Here is a 20,078-nt window from a genome sequence, read left to right on the forward strand (position 1 = left end):
GGTGCTGGTGCTATGTGATCTCTAACAAGTAATTTAATCCCTCTGAGCTTTTGTTTTCTCATTTGTAAAATGAGCTGGTTGGGATATATGTCTTTTAGTTTCCCTTTCCAGCTGTAGAGCTGTGATCTTATGGTCTCACATCCAAAACCCCACCCTATCACATCCCACCCCACTCCACTAGGTCTTATACTTCATTTTTTCATCAACCTCACTTTTCCTGCCCAAACTCAGTTATACATCCCTCCCTTAAAATGTTCTGCCTTGGTTTTCTCTGTCACTCACTCAGCTATGGATAACCACACTATCAACTACTCTTACCTTTTCCACAACCTCAACTGGGGGAAGTGACACACGGGGAATAAGTGCTACATCAATATTTTTGTTAGTTCCATTATAATTCTAAAAAGATCTGTTTCTGACAGAAAATTAGCCTCAGAACAATAAAAGGACCCTTAAGAATTTTGACATCCACTTCAAGAGTACATCCTACCTTTGCCAATGTAAAATCTGTTTGCATTAATTTGCCTTTATTTATCCTATTCTCCTGTTCTACCCTACTCCTCTTACCACTAAAAAAGTTCCACTGCAATGCCAAATTACAGCATGGAGGTGGCCCTGGGTCCTCAAAGGTCATGCTATAAGATCACCTTTTCCATTCTCTAGCAAACTGGAAAAAAATACACTTTGCCTATGATCCCAGTGATAGTCTGATGTCTGAGGGTCACCCTAGCTAAGGACAGAGACTCATCACCATCAAGGTGGTTGCTAGGTATTGAAAGTGGCTCTTGGTTCTTTCTCTGTCCCACTCCCTCTTCCTCTTCCATAGTAATCATGATAGAATAGAAAAGTGGGGGAAAGGCACTAAAAATCACACAATGTTTAGTTCATCTGCAAATACTACTTCAGTTTTTAGTATTTTTATATAAAATTATTATTTGATGGGTAGTGAGTTGAAACACAGGATAAAAAGGCAAAAAACAGTCCCTGCCCTCAGGAAGTTCACAATCTAATGGGAAGATACCGCATGCAAATAAATTTATACAAAAATAACAGACAGAAACTAGAATTAGAAGGGCTAGGAAAGTATTCTTATAAAAGATTAGATTTTAGTTGGGATTTAAAGGAAGCCAAGGAAGACAGTTGGTAGAAATAAGGAAGGAGATCATTTCAGGCATAAGGAATAGACAGAGAAAATGCCTAGAGCTGTAGGATAGAGTGTCTTGTTTTTTGAAACAGTCAGGAGGTCAATGTCACTGAATTGAAGAATATGTGGCAAAGAATACGGTGCAAGAAGACTGAAAAGGTAGGAGAGAGTTAGATCATAAAGGGTTTACTTTGAACACCTAACAGGATTTTGCATTTGAATATGGAGATGATAGGGAGCTATGCACAGGAGGGTTACACAAGTGAATGTGTCCTTTAAGAAAATCCATTTTTTGGCTAAATTGAGGATGGAGTAGAGTGGGAAGATACATCAGACAGACAGACCAACCAGCAATCTATTTCAATAATCCAGGCGTGAGGCGATAAGGGCCTACATCAGCGTGGTGGCTGTGTAGGAAGAGAGAAGGGGACATATTTGAGAGATGTTGCAGGGGTGAAATTGACAAGCTTTGATGACAGATTGGATATGGGGAGTGAGAGATAATGAAGAGTCAAGGATGATTTCTAGTTGTGATCCTGAAGGACTGGAAGGATGGTATGGAAATAATTTGAAAAAGTTAGCAAGCTCCTCCAAACTAAGTCATTGTATATTTTGATTATGTATGTATTGTGACCTGCATCACTTGGTTGGATGGGATCAAAGATCTACTGGAGTACACAGTGGTACCTGGTCATTTTAATTCAATGGAGGAGGGTGGTATACAGGAGATATATGTTGAATAATAAGATTTGCTATTAGGAAACTAATGAAGCCAGTACTTATAGACTGAAATAGAGAAGTGAAGAGGAGAGGTGGGTTTAAAAGTTAAAGGAAATTCAATTTTTGGCATGTTGAGTCTTGATGACAGTTCCAAGAGGTAGGTGGAAATACGAGACTCATAATAGGAAGAGATGTTAGGGTTGATTCATCTTTCATCCATTCAACAAAGTGTTATTAATCATGTCTTATGTGCAAAAAATTTGTTCTGGAAACAAAGGTCACAAAGGGAAAAAAAGGCCCAGTCTCTGGGTGTGGGAGTGTGGGTGGGAGAAATATAACGTGAACACAGTTATGTATAATGCATATTGGGCTAAATATGAATATAGATAAAGGAAATATTCAGTCAAAATGCAGTAGGAAAAATTGAAGAAAAAACACTTTAAAATGGGGAGAGGAGATCAAGGAAGATTTTATGGAAAAAGTGGTACATGAATTTAGCCTTAAAGAAAGAAAGGATTCTGAAAAGTTAGAAGGAGGAAAGAGCATATTCTGGGAATAATGGACTGTTATTCTGTATTATGTATTATTACAGTAATTCTGACAAGAGGCAAGGAGAAGTGTAAGGCCAAGAAAGAAATGGAAGAAAGTAAGACCAAAAGAGAAATGATGGAGTGATAGAATAGGAAAATATGGAAATGGGGTGAATTAAAAAATAAATTAATAATCATGATAAATATAACAAACAGGCTGAGAAAGTTTGGAAAAAAAGTTAATGAACCAAAGACCAGAAGAAGAGTTGAAACCCAAGAAAGAGAAAGGAACAATGCAATAATGTGGCAGATGAAAATTGAATCTACCACTTCACTGTTATTCAGTCAATATGACATGTGCATTCCGTTCTGGGGTAGATAATTATATACTCTCTAGCAACTCCAGGCCATACATGGGAATAGCATATACTGGAACTATTCTTTAAGTTCCTCTTATGGTTTTCTTAACTATTTATGATCCTGGATATGACTATTTTCTCTTGTTCTGCTATGTAAATACTTTTCTATGTTTAACATCTTAGAAGCCTGAGTGTATTTAAGGGAAGTAACGATATTTTTGGAGAAGCAAAGTAAGCAAGTAATTGAAGTTATTGAAGCTCTCAGGAATTCCCAGGGCCATGAGATATAGAGAGTTGTTTAGATTATGTATAATACATATATACACACACATACACACACACACACAGGCACATACACATATACACACACATACACACATATTATATATATGGATAGATTTTATCATGGTTGTAGCATATCAGGAGGGAAACTTCATGTTGGAGTAACACCATGATTAATACACATAATCAAAGATTGTAAGAGGTGGAAAAAAATCTCCTATGCCATCCAGTCTGAAGTGCACCTTACCAAGAGTTTCCTTTCCCACACTGTTGACAAATATTACTCCTGCCACTCTGCCAAAGACAGTCACTTCTATTTTTGGATAGCCATAATTGTTAGGACACTTTCCCTTTATATCCAGCTTTCATCTGGCCCTCCATACCATCTACCCATTGTTCCTTGCTCTGCTCCTGGAATCCAACTGAATAATGCTAATTCCACTTTCGTGATATGGCCTTCTAAATGCTTAGAGACACTTCTAAGTCTTCATTAAGCTCAATTACTTCAACTAATGGAAGGAGAAAACATTGGGGAGAAGGGAGAAGGTCAATCAAGGAAAGCCAGAGATGAAACTTGAAGAAAGAAAAAAAGATTATAAAAGGGAAAGAGGAGAAAATACCTTCTAGGCATGAAGCGCAATTTTAGTGCTACCCTTTGACAGAGGAAGATTTTCATATGGGAGGTCCCTTTGTCAATGAAATTACAGGTCCAGTCCCTATCTCTACCCTTTACCATGTCTTGATATGTCACAGTATGTACTTCTTGTGTCATCATGGTTGCCCACTTTGGGGAGCACATATTGCTTCTTGTCCATGTCTTTCCTAAAATAGATGTCTCTAAACTAAACATAATACTATAAATATTGTCTGACTAAAGCAGAGTTATTCATAAGTGTGACTTTCTAGAGCATCAGTTGTATGTTTGAGGGTGGGTTGACATTCAGTTAATGCACACCTCTGACAGGGAACAGAGGTACAAGTGGTAGGAATTTGCTATTTCCTGAGCGGTGTGGAGTAAGCAAGAGTGTACCCAGTAGGAGAAGTTTCTAGGTTGCATTGATCTCAAATTACATTGCCAAGGTGGAGAAGTCTTTGTGAAGGTGATTCACAGTAGAGTCTCCTTTATAAGTTGAAGGAACTAAGATAATTGAATCTATAAAAGAAAAGAGAAAGGGAATAAGTATTTATATAGTGCCTATTATATGCCAGGCACTATGCTAAATAAGCATTTTACATATATCTCATTTGATCCTCATAACAACCCTGTGAGGTGAGTGATATTATTTTCCCCATTTTACCACTGAAGAAACTGAGGTAGATGTAAGTTGAATGACTTGCTGAGGGCCACAAAGCTAGTTAGTGTCTGAGTTAGATTTGAATTCTGATATTCCTGACTCCTAGCCCACTGTTCTATCCACTGTGCCATTTTGCTGCCTCAGGACTTCAAGCATTTGAAAGGCATCATGTCAAAGAGGGCTTAGCTTTGTTCAACTGGGAATCAGGAAGCAGACCTAGAAACAATGGGTAGAAGGTGCGGAGAAGGGGGTCAGTTAGGTGGCACAGTGGAGAGAGCACTAGCCTTGGAGTCAGGATGACCTGAGTTCAAATCTAGCCTCAGATACTTACCAGCTGTGTGGACTTGGGCAAGTCACTTAACCTCAATTGCCTAAAAAAAAAAAAAGTACGTGGAGAGGCAGGCAGAAAAGGACTTGATGTAAGGAACAACTTCAACAATTAAAACAGACCGAAGTTAATTATAGTGGAAGATGAGAAAGTCTATGATGAGGATCCTCAGGTAATGGAAGTTCATGTTATTTCTTTCTCTGGGTATATAGATTTTGAATTAATCTGTATAGGGACTTAATCAGAGGAGTTCACTAATAACTGGATGCACTTACCTCCATTTAGGACTCAGCTTTTATTTTGCTGTATAGGGTATGGATAAGACCACTGACAACCTCCTTGAAGGAGTTTGGGAATGTGTACTGGGGTGGGTTCATTAACACTTGATTGGGAGGAACCTTGATTCAGTCAAAAGGGCCTTGAATTTGGAGTCAAATCTTATCTCTATCACTATCTTTGTGACCTTGGTCAAGTAACTTAATCTTTCTGAGAGGGCCACTCAGATTTCCTCATCCTTCAAATGAGGGGGTTGGATGAAATGTCTTAAGGTCCCTTCCAGCTCCATGTGATTGATTCTATTAAATTCTAGATCTTGAGGTTAATTGGATTCACTTGCATGACTGTGGGCCAGAGTAATCCCTTTGTGTTAAATATATAAGGGGTGGTGGTGGTTACTGGCAGATTGGCAATAGCTCCTTTTTATAGATCCTGAGAAAGATGAACACAGAAACCAGAGACAGGATTGACTTTAGTGGCAGGATATGAGCAAAGCCTGTGCCTGTACATATCCTTTTCTCTCCCTCCTCCACAAAAAGCTTATTGTAGCCTTGGGCAATAACACTTTGCAGTCTCACATGCCCTCATCTACCTGGCTAGTTTGGTGAGGGAAGCCCTTGGATCTGTTTTCCTCTATATTACGTTCCTGGACTAAGCTATGGAGAGGCAGAAGTGGAAGTTCTCTAACTCATAGATGTCACCTACATAGGGACTTACTATTGAGAGTAAGCCTATACCCCAAACTTTTGGGAATAATGCCTTCAGTTCCTGAACTATAGTCTAGTATATGGGCTTGAAGCTGAACAAAAATCCTGGATGTTGCCTTATGCTAAAATGGTTGAGTTGTTCAGATGGACCTATCCAGTGAAAGATATGGGGTTGCCTCTCTGGCAACCACAAAAATTTGTTCCCTTTCTGAGAACCAAAAATATGCAGTTTGTTTTTGATGCTTATAGACACTGGAGAAAATTTCCTTGAGGGTGGGAATTGGCATTTATTAAGTGACTATTAGGCGTCAGGTACTGTGATAAGTACTTTTAAAATATTATCTCACTTGATTCTCACAACAACGCTGTGGGGTAGGTGCTATTAGTACCCTCATTTGATAGTTGAGGAAATTGATGCAAACAGAGGTTAAGTGACTTGCCTACCATTACACATTTAGTAAGTGTATGAGACTGTATTCTAGGACCAATGCTGCATCTACTGTGCCACCAAAATCTCACAAAGGATAAAATCTTAAGATAGATCTCAAAAGCTAGAGGCCTATATCAGTCCCTGGGCTAAAGAGGGAACTTAATAAAATAGCCTGAAATATTTCTAGCACCCCTAAATGTATTTCCTTCCTGAGGAGAATCCAAACCATAAGGTGTTGCTATGAATCTAGAATAACATAGAGTTCCTTAAATTAGGGCTTAGAGTTGAAAGTGGGATTCCTTGAACAAAAGGATAAGAATGCTATCACTTGTTTATAATCTACCCTGAGTCCTCAATGTTTTGCATTTGCTATAGAGTAAAATAAAGACTGACTATAGATACATACATATATACATATTAAGAGAATCCTAGACACCAGCTATATTTTATTATTAGTTGGAGGATACTGGGTAGGACAAAATAAAATAAATATGACCATTGTGGCCACCTTCCAACAACAAAAATGGAACTTTATCCATGTAAGCCTGGAACTTGGACCCTTGAGCTATTGGTTCCATTTGCATAAAGGTAGGCAAATGAGATCACGAAGGTAGAGAGTAGAGTGAGGGAAAAAGCCTTGGGACCGAGTCTTAGTGGACATCCACATATAGAAGGCAATGAGTATTGAATTTCCCATTCATATTGAAGTGCCTAATTTACAACCCAAGACTGTCAAGTGCTGGAAAGAGGATAATGAGGTCATTAGTTAAGAACCTTTCTCAAAATCTGAAGTTGTTGGCTACCGTTAGTGCTTTGTCAAGACAGGACAAGGTATGTTCATTTCTGTTCTTCTGGTGCAGTTCCATTAAGCTCTTTCAGTTTATACCGTATTTGTGTCAGGTTGGTCTGAGCCTTCCTGGAAAAATAAATAGTTATGGTGCAGTAGAGAACACCAGTGACAGATGGGTCAGCCACAGTTCAAGAGCTATAGTACTTATTGACAAATTGGGAACATAACGACCCATACCCTTAAAAGGATCCCCAGCATGTAATATGTCATTTTAAGGTCAAGAGCCTGCATAACAACCATTGATTGAAAATGGGTCTGAAAAGTCAGTATTCACATCTTCTAATGTCTGACCTTCTGAATTATCTATCAATAAAAAAAATGTCAACACTTGCTCCTGAAATGCAGCATTTAGATGGTTTCTCTGCTAAAAGGTGTATCCAATTAACCAATCATTATTACTGGACCACATGCCTGTTTAAGTGAAGGCTTCTTTATGCATTGATGTCAGTCATGAAAACATTAATGTCTTTTCTGGCTATGTGTAGTCAGATTATTGGCTGGCTAGACCAATGATTAAATCCCATATTAAATTAAAAGAAAGAACAAAATGATGAAAGGAAAATACTATGTGCAATTTTTAAGAGTCAAGTCAATATAAAACAAGTTATTGATTCTGAAAAATGAGAAGTGGAAGAAAGTAAATACAGTTGGTCTAATGATCACAACAAACATGTTTGTTGAATCAAATGTAATTTCTTAGAATTTTGCAATATATCAATAATCATAATGAGTAGGCCAAAGTAGTCTAGAAACTGCCAGCTAGTTCTTGATCTCCTTACTTGGCAGAGAGAACTAGCAGTGGATGACAGCATTCTTTTTGAGTAAAATATCATTTTCAAAACATTACAGCTAATGATGATGCAAAATTTCAAGAAATATTGCCTCTTAAAACAATAACAAGACAGTATAAGAGGAAAAGAGCTTATAGAAAGCTTGCTGCCAGACACTAAGATCTTTCTACAAGAATTTCTGATAATAGCTTAATGATTGATTTTCTATGGAGTAATTATTAAAGTTTACAAACCGCTTCACACATATTAACTTGACACTCATTTTTGAAGCAGGCGCTACAGATATTACCATCTATATTGTACGTATGGAAATATTTTTGGCCCAATTCCCCAGTTGATAAATGGTCAAAGGATATGAACAGGCAGTTTTCAGAGGAAGAAATTAAAGCTATCTATAGTCATATGAAAAAATGTTTTAAATCACTATTGATTAGAGAAATACAAATCAAAACGACTCTGAGGTATCACATCACACCTATCAGATTGACTAATGTGACAAAACAGGGCAATGATAAATGTTGGAGAAGATGTGGGAAAATTGGAACACTAATGCACTGTTGGTGGAGTTGTGAACTGATCCACTTATTCTAGAGAGCAATCTGGAACTATGCCCAAAGAGCAATAAAAATGAGCATACCCTTTTACCAGCAATACCACTTCTAGGTCTATATCCCAAAGAGATCATAAAAAAAAGGGAAAAGGAGCCACATGCACAAAAAAATTTATAGCAGCTCTTATTGTAGTGGCCAAGAATTAGAAATTGAGGGGATGCCCATCAGTTGAGGTATGGCTGAACAAGTGTGGTATATGAATGTAATGGTATAATATTGTACTATAAGAAATGATGAGCAGGCAGACTTCAGAAAGACCTGGAAAGACTTGTATGAACTGATGCTAAGTAAAATGAGCAGAACCAGTAGAACATGGTACACAACAACAGGCACATTGCACAATGACTGACTTTGATAGACTTGTCTCTTCTCAGTAATGCAAGAATCTAAGACACCTCCAAAAGACTCATGATGAAAAATGCTATCTATATCCAGAGAAAGAATTATGGAGTTTGAATGCAGATGGAAGCATACTATTTGCTCTCCTTTTCCTTTGTTGTTTTGTTTTATTGTCTCATTCTTGTGGTTCCTCCCATTAGTTCTAATTGTTCTTTACATTATGACTAATGGAAAATATGCTCAATTTGGATGTATACATGGATCCTATATCCAATTGCACACTGTCTTTGCAGGGAGGGGAGGTAGTAGAGGAAGAGGGAGAAAATTTAAAACTCAAAATCTTATGGAAGTGAATGTTGAAAACCAAAAATAAATTAATTAATTATTTTTTTAAAAAGATTTTTGACCCAGAAAACCTAAGTGAATTGCTCAACGTCACACAGCTAGGAATTAACAGAGCTAGGATTTGAACCTAGACTTTCTGATGTCAAACTTAGGACTTGATTGGCTATAACATGATGTTTTCCAACATCTCAAGGCAGATATTATGCAAGAATGAAAAAAGATTCTAGTTGGCATCATTTTTTAAAAAATCAAAAAGATGTGAGGTACTACTGAACAGAAAGTTTGATTTCTCATCTCTAGATGAATAGGAGAAAGAATTTGAGTTTGGGTCTGATAAGATGTGAGAAACTATCTATTCCTTTCAATGAACCCAAGCTTCTCCCTGCCTTAAAAGCCCGTTTCCTCTACAGCACTGGGACTCAGAATTATGTAACAACAGTCATTTAAGACTCAAAATTTCAGATAACACAAAGGGTAATGGATATCAGCATGATGGGTGTAAATAGGTTGCGACATATTGCTAGTAACGAGTTGAACATGAAGAGCGGAATAAGAAGTGTCATCAAGGATTAGAAAAGGAAGTTTACAGACCTCATCTAAGTGTTTTGGTTGTTTGTTTTGTTTGGAACATGAGAACTCTTCCTTATAGGAAGACCTAAACTTTTGACTTAGCCTTTATACCTTTGAGAATTGCAAGAGGCACATGGTGTTTAAGTGATTTGCTCAGTGTCACAATGTAAGTATCAGAGGTGGAATTTGAACCCAGGTCTTCCTGATTCCAAGGCCTACATTTATTGTATCATACTAGCCTCTAGGTGGTGAAGGATTTTGGGGGTCCAGGGCCTTATTTCTTAGAGTTAGAGAGCAGGTGGAAAAGAGGATATCTCTCACCTGTCATAAACAGATTGTTCATTGATGTTGCTAAATCAAGTAACATATATCCAGAAAACAATAATTGAATTAGTGAGGAATAGGATACCATTTACAATAATGGCATCAAATGAAGTAAAGTATTATGTTGTTATCCCTCAAAATATTCAGAGATGCAGAAGTAGTCATCTGGAAAATGTTATTGATCACCTATGGAGGCTTTATGGAAAAACACCATAAACAAGAATTGTACTGATAACCATCTATACCAGTGGCAGAAATATTTCCACATTGATAAGAATGTAGATTTATTCATAAATTTGTAGGATCATAAATTTAGAGCTGGAATACACTTTTAAAATTATCTAGTCCAATTTTCTCATTTTTTAGATGAATAAACTAAGGCTTAGAGAGGTTAGGTGACTTGCCCGTGGTCATAGAGCTTATATGTGGAAAATGTGAACTCAGGTCCTCTGACTCCAAGACCAACACATCTTTCACCGTATTAACACTCCTTTTCTACAATGAACTATCAAAGTAGGTAACCCTCATATTCTTGTAGAAACTCTGTAGATAAATGGGCAATTTACATAATCTTTATATTTTCACTTCTTCAAGTGTAATAATCTGTTAATTCCCATTTCCTTGGGACCTAATGGACTTTAGATATTTAAACAATCACATTGATGATTTTGGAAATTTAATAGAACCAGATTGACATATATCCTTACCCCACTTTCACAGATACCTCATACAAAGCAAACCATCCCTAATAGGCCCTCTCAAAGTAATGTTTCTGTTAATAGAGAAAAGGAAATGGTAGAAGCTCCTGGTTTTGCCTTTGATTCATCATGTGGCCTAGAACAAATAATTTTGCCTCTCTAGTTCTCAGTTTACTTATATATGAAATGACTTGGTTGGCCTACATAATTAGATAATTAGATAATTTCTAAGGATACTTTCAACACACATACAAACAGATACATGATTCTAAGAATTTATAGAACCCAGTAGACACACATGTAGAAGGGACCATGCTAGTAGGTACAGGGAATGAAAAGTTGAATACCATATAATTCTTTCCATTCTCTATTCATTCACTTTTTATCGTTTTCCATATTACCTGTGTCATTCAATAGAAGTTATTTAAGAATATAAAGACCCCCTCTCTTCCTAAAGAATGACAAGATATAAATTCCCTAAAAATATTATACAGAGGGTTTCTCTGCACAGGTTTACAATACCAATGAGAAAACTGACTGGTTAGGATCCAACCTAAAAGCAATGTCCAGTGCCAAACAGGAGACTAAAGATAAGAAGGTATTTGTTTTGATTAGAAAGTGTCTGTTCAAAAAAGCTCTTGTGACTTATTGTCATATTTCCAAAGAATGACTTTAGTCCAAGTTAGCTCCAAAATTAGAAATATCATTGAGAGGCAAAAATATTTATAATTTTCACCTATTCAGTTCATGAAACTATAAGTAGCTAAATCAAGGGAAACATACTTTGAAATTTCATTTGTTTAACACAAAGTACTACATAAAATATATCATCCTCATTTATAACAGAAGCTAGATAATAATTTCATAATCAAAATGTACACATTTCTCCAAAGCGAGTGTTTCCTTCTAATTCTGGCTTAGGTGTCAGTGGGTTTAATGAGATCAATCCTATTAGCTAAAAGGTCACTTGGGTTTGGCCTTCATTTAACTTGGTGTCAGGTGCTTACAATTTCAGTAATTAATTTGTGCTGAAAGATACTTTATGGAAATAAAAGTAGTTGCTGTTGCTATGTGTATTTATTTATTTATACTTTCTTCCAAAACAGTCACTTAGCTCCTTAAACTCAGACACAGCCTACCTTGCAGTAGCTTCTATGTTGTTCAGTCCTCAACCTGGAATTTTAAGGCCCTCCATAGTCTGACACCCAGTTTTTTTTTCCTAGACTTATTTCACATTCATCCCCTTTAAAATTTTACATTATAGCCAGATTAGATTACTAACTTTCCGTCTCCAAGTTCTGTGCTTTGTTAACCCCCTCCCCATGCCTAGAATGTACTCCATCCTCACCTTGGTCTCTTAGAATCTGTATTTTTATTCAAGGCTCAGCTCAGGTACTATCTCCTTAAAAGGACTTTCTTAGTCCCTTTGTAAATGTTCCTAACAAGGTAATTTGTTCTTCAAGCTAATCTGCTGAAGGACTAGACATTGTGATGAAGATGAAGAGGTTCAGCAGGAGTGGAAAAGTAAGGAAGTTATAATCAAAACAGTCATTACAATGGTGTCCTGCCAAGGTGGTGGTGGTTGGAGGACTGGATTTATTTTAAAGGGATCTACATTTGAAAACTATATCTGTTTCTTACTACCTATGTGATTTGAGGCAAGTTACTTCGGCTATCTTGATCATCAGTCTCCTCATCTCTAAAAAAGAGATTGATGGACTAGATCAAGCATTATTAGTGGAGTCCATGAATGTGGATAGATTTCAAGGAATCTCTGAGCTTATACGGGAAAAATACAGATTTATTTTCACCAACCTTTAATCACAATTTAGCATTTCATTCATATATTAATGTAGAAAACAAACATTGTTCTAAGAAATGGTACATAGCCCTCACCAGACTGCTAAAATAGTGCCAATGACATGCAAAAAAATGTTCAGACGCTCTGATTAATTCCAACTCTGAATCTTTTGTTTTTAAGTCATGTCTGACTCTTTCTAACCCCATTTGGCGTTTTCTTCACAAAGATACTTGGCAACGATAATGGTTTGCCATTTCCTTCTCAGCTCATTTTACAGATGACAAACTGAGGCATATAGGGTTAACTGACTTGCCCAGGGTCACACAGCTGGTAAGTGTCTGAGGCAAGATTTGAACTCAGAAAGATGAGTCTTCTGACTTCAGGCCCAGGCACTCTATCCACTGTGTCATCTAGTTGGCCAAAACCCTAAATCCATGATACTAAAAACTGGAGGCCTTGAAGGTGGAACACCTCTGAGTGATAATTAGGTAAAAGGTGTGACCACACTTGTTAGTGACTGAAGAGGAGTTGAGAATGGTTAAATACTTTTTAGCAGTCCTGCTCCTAAGTCCTAAATCCTGCTCCTTCCTACTCTTACTTTAGGAAAAGAAAGGTTTATAAGTTTAGGTAACTTAGCTTTGTAAGGTAAGGAAATGGTCAGCAATATTGAATTATCTTCATTTGATGGGATAAATGACCCCTGCTCCTCCTAATCACCAAACATGAGCTTCAGTGGTGCTGCTTCTCTTGGATGAATAACATGGTTATGAATTTCTAGTTACTGGTTGGATTCAGTAATCAGGCTGCAGGTGTTAAGAACAACTGTACATCATGATCTCCACACTAACCGTCTCTTCAGGGCACCTCCTAAGGGTCTGTGAACACCTATTAATGACAAGCACAGCAGTGTTCTCTACCTTCTGCCCCTCCTGCACACCATGAGCCTTGATATCAGTCCATGCTTTGATTTCTTACTTAAAGTATGCCAGCCTCTTACTGGTTATCTAAGCCTGAGTACCCTTACCCAGAGTCTTAATATTTGAATCAGTTACAGTTTTTTTTTTCTCTTTAGAAAGAGTAATTTTTTTGGATCGATTTCCTTTGGAGGATTGTATCCCTTTAGGGTGGTTTCATATTGTTCTTCAATGCAGAGCACTTCCTTTTACTGTTAGTATATAACATTTATATGCATTGTATTTCTACTCTTCCATTTCTTTTCTTAGAGCACTTACCTTTAGAAGTATTTTAATTGTTCTGCACATTCCTTCAATTGGCATCCACACAGCAATAACACCTTTAATTCTCTGCAAAATTTCCTATCATATATGAGACTCTGTTGTATGAGATTGCCAGCAAAGAGTGCTTTTTTTAAAGGCATTTTAATTTTTTTTCAATTCATGGAACAAAACAAGCATTTCCCTAACATAGTACAATAAGTAAGATGATTACACACGAATACAAATTTAATTTTTAAAGAGGGTGTTAATGTCTTAAAAACCCTTTTAAGAATCATGCTTTGAACTTCACTTTCCATTGCTATATGTGTGGGAGCAATACACTTCTAATTTGTTTTTCCCCCCTAAATTTACTTTCCATTAATATGAAATGACACTTTTGGGGGCATATGTCCCAACCACAGCAGCGTCCCATCTGTCAGTCTCGAAGAAAGGAATGGCACACTTGCATGCCATTCTTCATTTTGTGCAGGCAGGGAGATGAGGAGAAGCAGAATTGCTAAGCCAAGTATGGGGGTGGAAGAGCAGGACAAGGGAAATGAGCCTTATTTGTGCAAGTTATCTTATTACTCCTGGATTAAACTCCCTCAGTACAGGAACCATTACTTATCTCTATATTTCTCCAAAGCAGAGCATAGTTCTCTACGCACCTTAGGGGAAAGATGTTCAGTATAGGTGAAGGAAGGAAGGAAAGAGCAAAGGGAGGAAGAAGGGGAGGGAAGGAGGAAGAGAAGGTGGATAGGAACAGCCAGAACAGGGAGGGAAGAAAGAAAGTGGGGGAAGACAGAGACAAAGAGAAGAATCAACAACCTAAGAAGTAAAATGAAAAAGAGGACTGGAAATAGAAGGAATATGGCTCAAGGGTGAATCTGAGATCAGTATGAAAGGCCAACTTCCAGGATATGTCCCCCAAATTGCATTTCACCCTAAATGAGATAGATGTTCCTTTAAGGCACCTTTGATTTTGATTCCTCTTGTTTCCTAATATTATGGCTGATAATAATTCTAGATGTGTCATGTGTTTATTTTCTTATTGAAATGAAGATTGGTTCTATTTGGTCCTTTTAAGCCAGCTCCACCATGGGAGTTCTTTCTAAGCCTTTTTCTCTGTGTACACATATGCTTTCCTGCCTGTGTTTTTCTTTATGAAAATTTGTATCTTTTCACCTTGAATCTTTTATTCATTTCTCTGCATCCAATTCTGCAAGAAGATCATTTTCTTTCTCCTTTGGAGGTCGTTTTGGTTTAGAAAATATTGGCCCATGCATGAATCAAATTTGTTCATTAACACATTATAATGAACATTGCAATTAATTTTATGTTAAATGCTTTTCCCTGAAGTACTAAAGCAATAGATTTCAAAGGCCTTCGCTGACCCTTTGTGGCAAAAATAGGAACTGCATTCCTTTGGAATTTTGTGTATTGAGATTTCTTCCATAATTAAAACTGTCCAATTAGTGCTGCATTCATGTAAACTTGTAATTAAGTGCATAGCAGAAAGGTAAAGACTCCATCATGGAATCATCATTCAACATTTAGGCTCGGGAATGAGACTAAGTATTAAGTGATTTCTATCTATTACAATTGTCTAAAAGCATGTTTATTTTTTTTTTTCCAAATGACATGTGATGTAATAGATGTGTAGTAGATCTGAGAGCTGATCAGGATGTCAGGAGCCAGGAAGCCTCAAATTCAGGTTCCATCTCCAATACTTAACTCCATTCTTTAGACAACTCTCAAAGACAATAAGTTGCAGATAAAGTACTAATCTATTTTGGAAGAGGGAATTTTCTCATGCAGGAATTCTCTAGTGCAATGCAATCCCAAGTTGAAGCTTATTTTATCTTTTATGCCACCTTTATTTCTGAAAACATGTCTCCCTCTCTCTCCCCAGTAAACTATTTGTTCCTTGTTATAATTTTTAAAAGAATAAAAAAGGCTTTCAGAAAAAAAATCAACAGATTAATCACATATGATACTATATTCCATATTACACATACACAGTCCCTTTCTTCTGACAAGAAGAGAGGGAAGTATATTGATATGTGATTTAGTGTTAATGAAAGAAAGCAACTATTCAAGTTTTTTAACAATGAATTAAACATAAATTTATCCTTCCCAAGATTCCCAATATGATACCAATCATATTCATTTGGAGTCCTCCTCCTCCTCTGTCATTTTCATCATTATCATCACCATCATCATCATCATCTTCTTTGCCGTTATTGCTATCATCTTTCTTTGAAATGTCCCTGTGAGTGCTCAGATTAGGTACAACTTCTTGTAATCTGATTCCAGTAGAAGGTAAGCTCCTCGAGGACAGGAGTTATTTTTCAATTTAATGTATCCCTAGCTCTTAGATTGGGCCTTTCAGTCAGATGCTAAATAAATGTTTCACTAATTTATAGCTGTTTAGAACAATTTCACATTCCGTGGAATTAATTGTCTTAATTGATTTCAATAATATTCATTCTAACTTTACTAAGTGCCTCTTACCATTGAGTAGATAAGTACTTCCCTATTCAGTAATATGGTTTCCAAATTCACTTAGCTTTTAAGCAAAGAACAGGTGAACTACTTAAGATCACTTCCTATCTTTATACCCTCTTGCATATAATGGAGGAGTTTTTTGGTTTTGTCCTCCCTGGAATCCCCATCATTTTCCACCTAAGTAGTGTGAGGAGCAGGGCTGCCCCTCCATGTAAGCAGAAAGAATAATTTCATACATGGTAGGATTTGAAGGGCAGACCAACTTCTGTCCCTTAAAATCTTACCATGCTGGCTTAATTAACATAAGGTCTGAAATTCCTATTCATTAAACAAAGATAGTATCTTTAATTGGTCCCTGATAAATGCATCACTGCATCCTGAATATGTTAATATGAATTAGTTAGATTACTTACTGTACCTAAGAGAAAGCAGAGACCTGGGGAAAACTATACACAGGACAGACAAATTTTCATGTGATAGGAGATAGGAGGAAAAATTGGGAAATGGTCTAGTAGAAGAATAGGCCTGCTCAAAATGGAAGATCCCCTTCTGATTGTCTGGGCCCATGGAAGGAGAAATAGTGACAAAAAGAGGGGAAGGAGTGTCAAAAAAGAAGGTCAATATGGACACTGAAAATAAAGTGTTCCTTTCTCATTTTGCCTTCAGTGGAAGAGAGTAAGTTCTCTGAATCCTTAATGTGTACCTGGCAAGGAGAGGCTGAGCAAATGTAGGCAAATCCACTTAAGACATCGTCGAGTCTCTTCTCTTTCCTGTGGAGTCAAATAAGGACATCACTGCTACCTCCTTAAGCCTTGGGGTTGCTCTTCATATGTTTTGAGCCAAAAAACAATGAGACCTTTGCTTTGAGGCAGTGTGGAAGAATGGATAGAACTTTGAAATTAGAAAGGTCTAAATTTAAATCCTGCCTCGGAAAAGTACAAGCTGTTTTTGATCCCTGGCAAATCACTTAAGCTCTCTGTCTCTGTTTCCTCATCTTTAAGGTGGAGGGAGGGGTTGGACTCAATGGCTTTTAAAGGTCATTGTAGCTCTAAGCCTATGCTCCTGTGATCATTTCATAGATACCCTAACATCATTGTTTGGATGGACATCAGGGAGTCACACGGAGCTCCAGAACTAGAAGGGAATTCAGTCACCATCTTATCCAACCATTATTAAATGATGATGATGATAATAATGATGATAAATTATAGATGAAGTAACTGATTTCCTAGGAAGATTAAGTTGCTTTCCCAAAGTCACACATGTACTTAGTACCTGTCCTCCCTTTCTTATCAGTACTCCTTAGTACTCTTCTCGGTGATGCAGTGTGAATGATTTCCTCCATTCCTGAAATGAGGATTTAATGGAGAGATGAGAGTATTCCTTGAACCCCTGATAAGTACCTCAAGAGCGAGACACTAAATGTGTTCAGAGTAGTTGGTCTTAAGGCCTTTATTTTTTCCAGAGTCACAATTTTTCCTAGGTAGGGGCTGCTAGGTGGAGCAGTGGTTAGAGCACCAGGCCTGGAGTCAGGAAGACCTGAGTTCATATTCAGCCTCAGACATTTTCTAGCTATGTGACTCTGGGCAAATCACTTAACCTTTTTACTTCAGTTTTGTCATCTGTAAAGTGAGCTAGAGAAGGAAATGGCAAACCACTCCAGTATCTTTGCCAAGAAAACCCCAAAATGGGGATAATGAAGAGCATGACATGACTGAAATGATTGAGCAACAAAAGGGGTCTGTATCCTGGCACCGTGGTAGATTAATGCTTCATATCATGCCCCCCTTCCAACCCTCTACCCCATGTACACAAAACATGCCTTAGACTGCTTAGATGCTATAAGCCAATTTAAAAAGTCAGGTAAAACTATGTTTTAAAAGGATGTCCTGTTATCTTGTCCAGGACAAGGACAGTATGAACAGTCTAAGCCATTTATTGACTAAAAGTACGAAACCTGAATGTGAATAATGACGAGCTTTGACTGGAGATAATGCTGCTCATTTTCTAGCCTGCTGTGACCTATGTGGCACTGACTTAATCACGTATCCTGTAGTGTGAGGAGGAGTGTGTGTGTATGTGTGTGTGTGTGTGTGTGTGTGTGGTGTAAGTTTTGCTAAAAAAAATAACACTAGCAGAATCACAATTTTCAAATTCAAAACCTATCATTCTCCACTTACTGAGCTTGGCTGAGTTTTAAAAACTGTGCTGCTAAAGTCTCAAATCAGGTGTGAAATCCCCTAAAATCAAGCTCCAGAAATTCAGACATCCTTTGGTAAGTATTTGATAGGGCCTGAAGGGAGAGTCCAGTTTCAATGATTGGGGAAAATAGGGTTTTAATAAATAAAACTCTTAGTAAATTGTAAAGTTGTCATGATTTTCAGTTTGAAAAAAAGACTCAAGCTTAACCATTTGTAATATTATTTCTTTAGTTGCTTTTGATATAATGTTGGTACGGGCACGTGATTTTGTTAAGCACATAACAAGAGTTCCTCTGTAACTTATAGCCTTAGGGTATTGCTTGGGTCTACCAAGAGGGTAAGTCACTTGCCCAGGGTTATACAGACTATATGCATCAGATGTAAGACTTGAACCCAGGTCTTACTGACTTGCAGGTTATTCCTTTATTCTCCATCTTAGATTCATTACTTAAGGCTTTTTATCCTAATCACCAGGAACTACTTCATTTAGGTTATACAGATAACAGCCATGCCATAATATTGACAGACAAATAAAACCCAGATAGTAATTTATAGCTAAGGTAATCCAATAATAGTAATGATGACAATAATAATAGTTATTATTGTTGTTGTTGTTGTTATTATTATAGCAACTCATATCTATATGACCCTCTAAGGTTTTCAAAGCACTTTACATTTCTCTTTTGACTTTCACGATCCTGTGAAGTAAATGCCATTTGTATTGGTATCTCCATCTTACAGAAAGGAAACTGAAGCTGAGAAAAGGGAAACAGAAAGTAAATATGCCCAGCTAGTTAGGTGAGCTGGAGAATGAAATGGCAAGTCACTCCAGTATCTTTGTCAAGAAAACCCCAAATTGGGTCATGAAGAGTCAGAGACAACTGAAAAATGACTGAACAACAATTAAATTGGTCTTAAGGCCCCTGATCGTCCAGAGTCACAGTTGTGCTTATGTAGGGACCAGGATTCTGACATCATGGCACAGACACACGTCAGATTAATACCTTTTGCCTAACATAGTACTTTTTTTCCCCTCACCCAGGTCCAATACCACCTAGTTACTTGCCTACTGAGGCAAGATTTCAACCAAGGCCTGTCTGATTGAATCTAGAGTCCAGTACCCTGTCCTCTTTCTCAATTTGCCTCTCATTAACTAATCAAAAATATCTAAGTAATCTTCATTCTGATGCCAGTGATTATGTAATTTTTTGAATAAACAAATATCTAGGGGAACTAGAGAATAGTAGAAGGTGCTCCATTTCAATAAAAAGTCAAAACATCTTTCAAAGGTAGGAGCAAGTGAGGGAAGTCTAATTGTGAATGTGCAAAAACTTTAGATAATAAAATCCAACTACGAGAGTGAGAGAGAGAAGGAAAGGCTGAGGTTTTCTGGGATTCCCATTCCACTCACTTACATCTCCTTCAATTCTCTGTATGAATAAATTGTATTCTAAGCTGCACTTTTTGGTGTTCAGGTGCAAATCAATTTCACAGTTGCTACTATTAAGAGATGGGGTCACAGACAACTGGAGTTAATAGGTTCTCCCAAATACAAGATAGATGATCCCAGTTGTCTTCTCCTCTCAGAAACTTCTCATGGGTGAAACACATTCATTTTAAACTTTTGTATTCAACCACCTGATTGGTCACTTCTGTAGAAAGATGACTAACTTTAATCATCTTTACTTTCCCATTATAATATTTCCCTATCAGTGGAGAAATAAATAGCTTAGCAAAGCTTTTTCATGGGCT

At 37.2% G+C, this 20,078-nt stretch overlaps 1 protein-coding gene across 1 annotated transcript in view; it reads left to right on the forward strand.

Annotated features, from left to right (window-relative positions):
• The window catches only part of HCRTR2 (hypocretin receptor 2), a 179,409-nt gene that overhangs the window by 111,314 nt on the left and 48,017 nt on the right, over positions 1 to 20,078 (forward strand). The window lies entirely within an intron of this gene.

The sequence above is a fragment of the Vombatus ursinus genome, unplaced genomic scaffold (assembly GCF_900497805.2).
Source record: "Vombatus ursinus unplaced genomic scaffold, bare-nosed wombat genome assembly UNPS02009835.1, whole genome shotgun sequence".
Taxonomy (NCBI): domain Eukaryota; kingdom Metazoa; phylum Chordata; class Mammalia; order Diprotodontia; family Vombatidae; genus Vombatus; species Vombatus ursinus.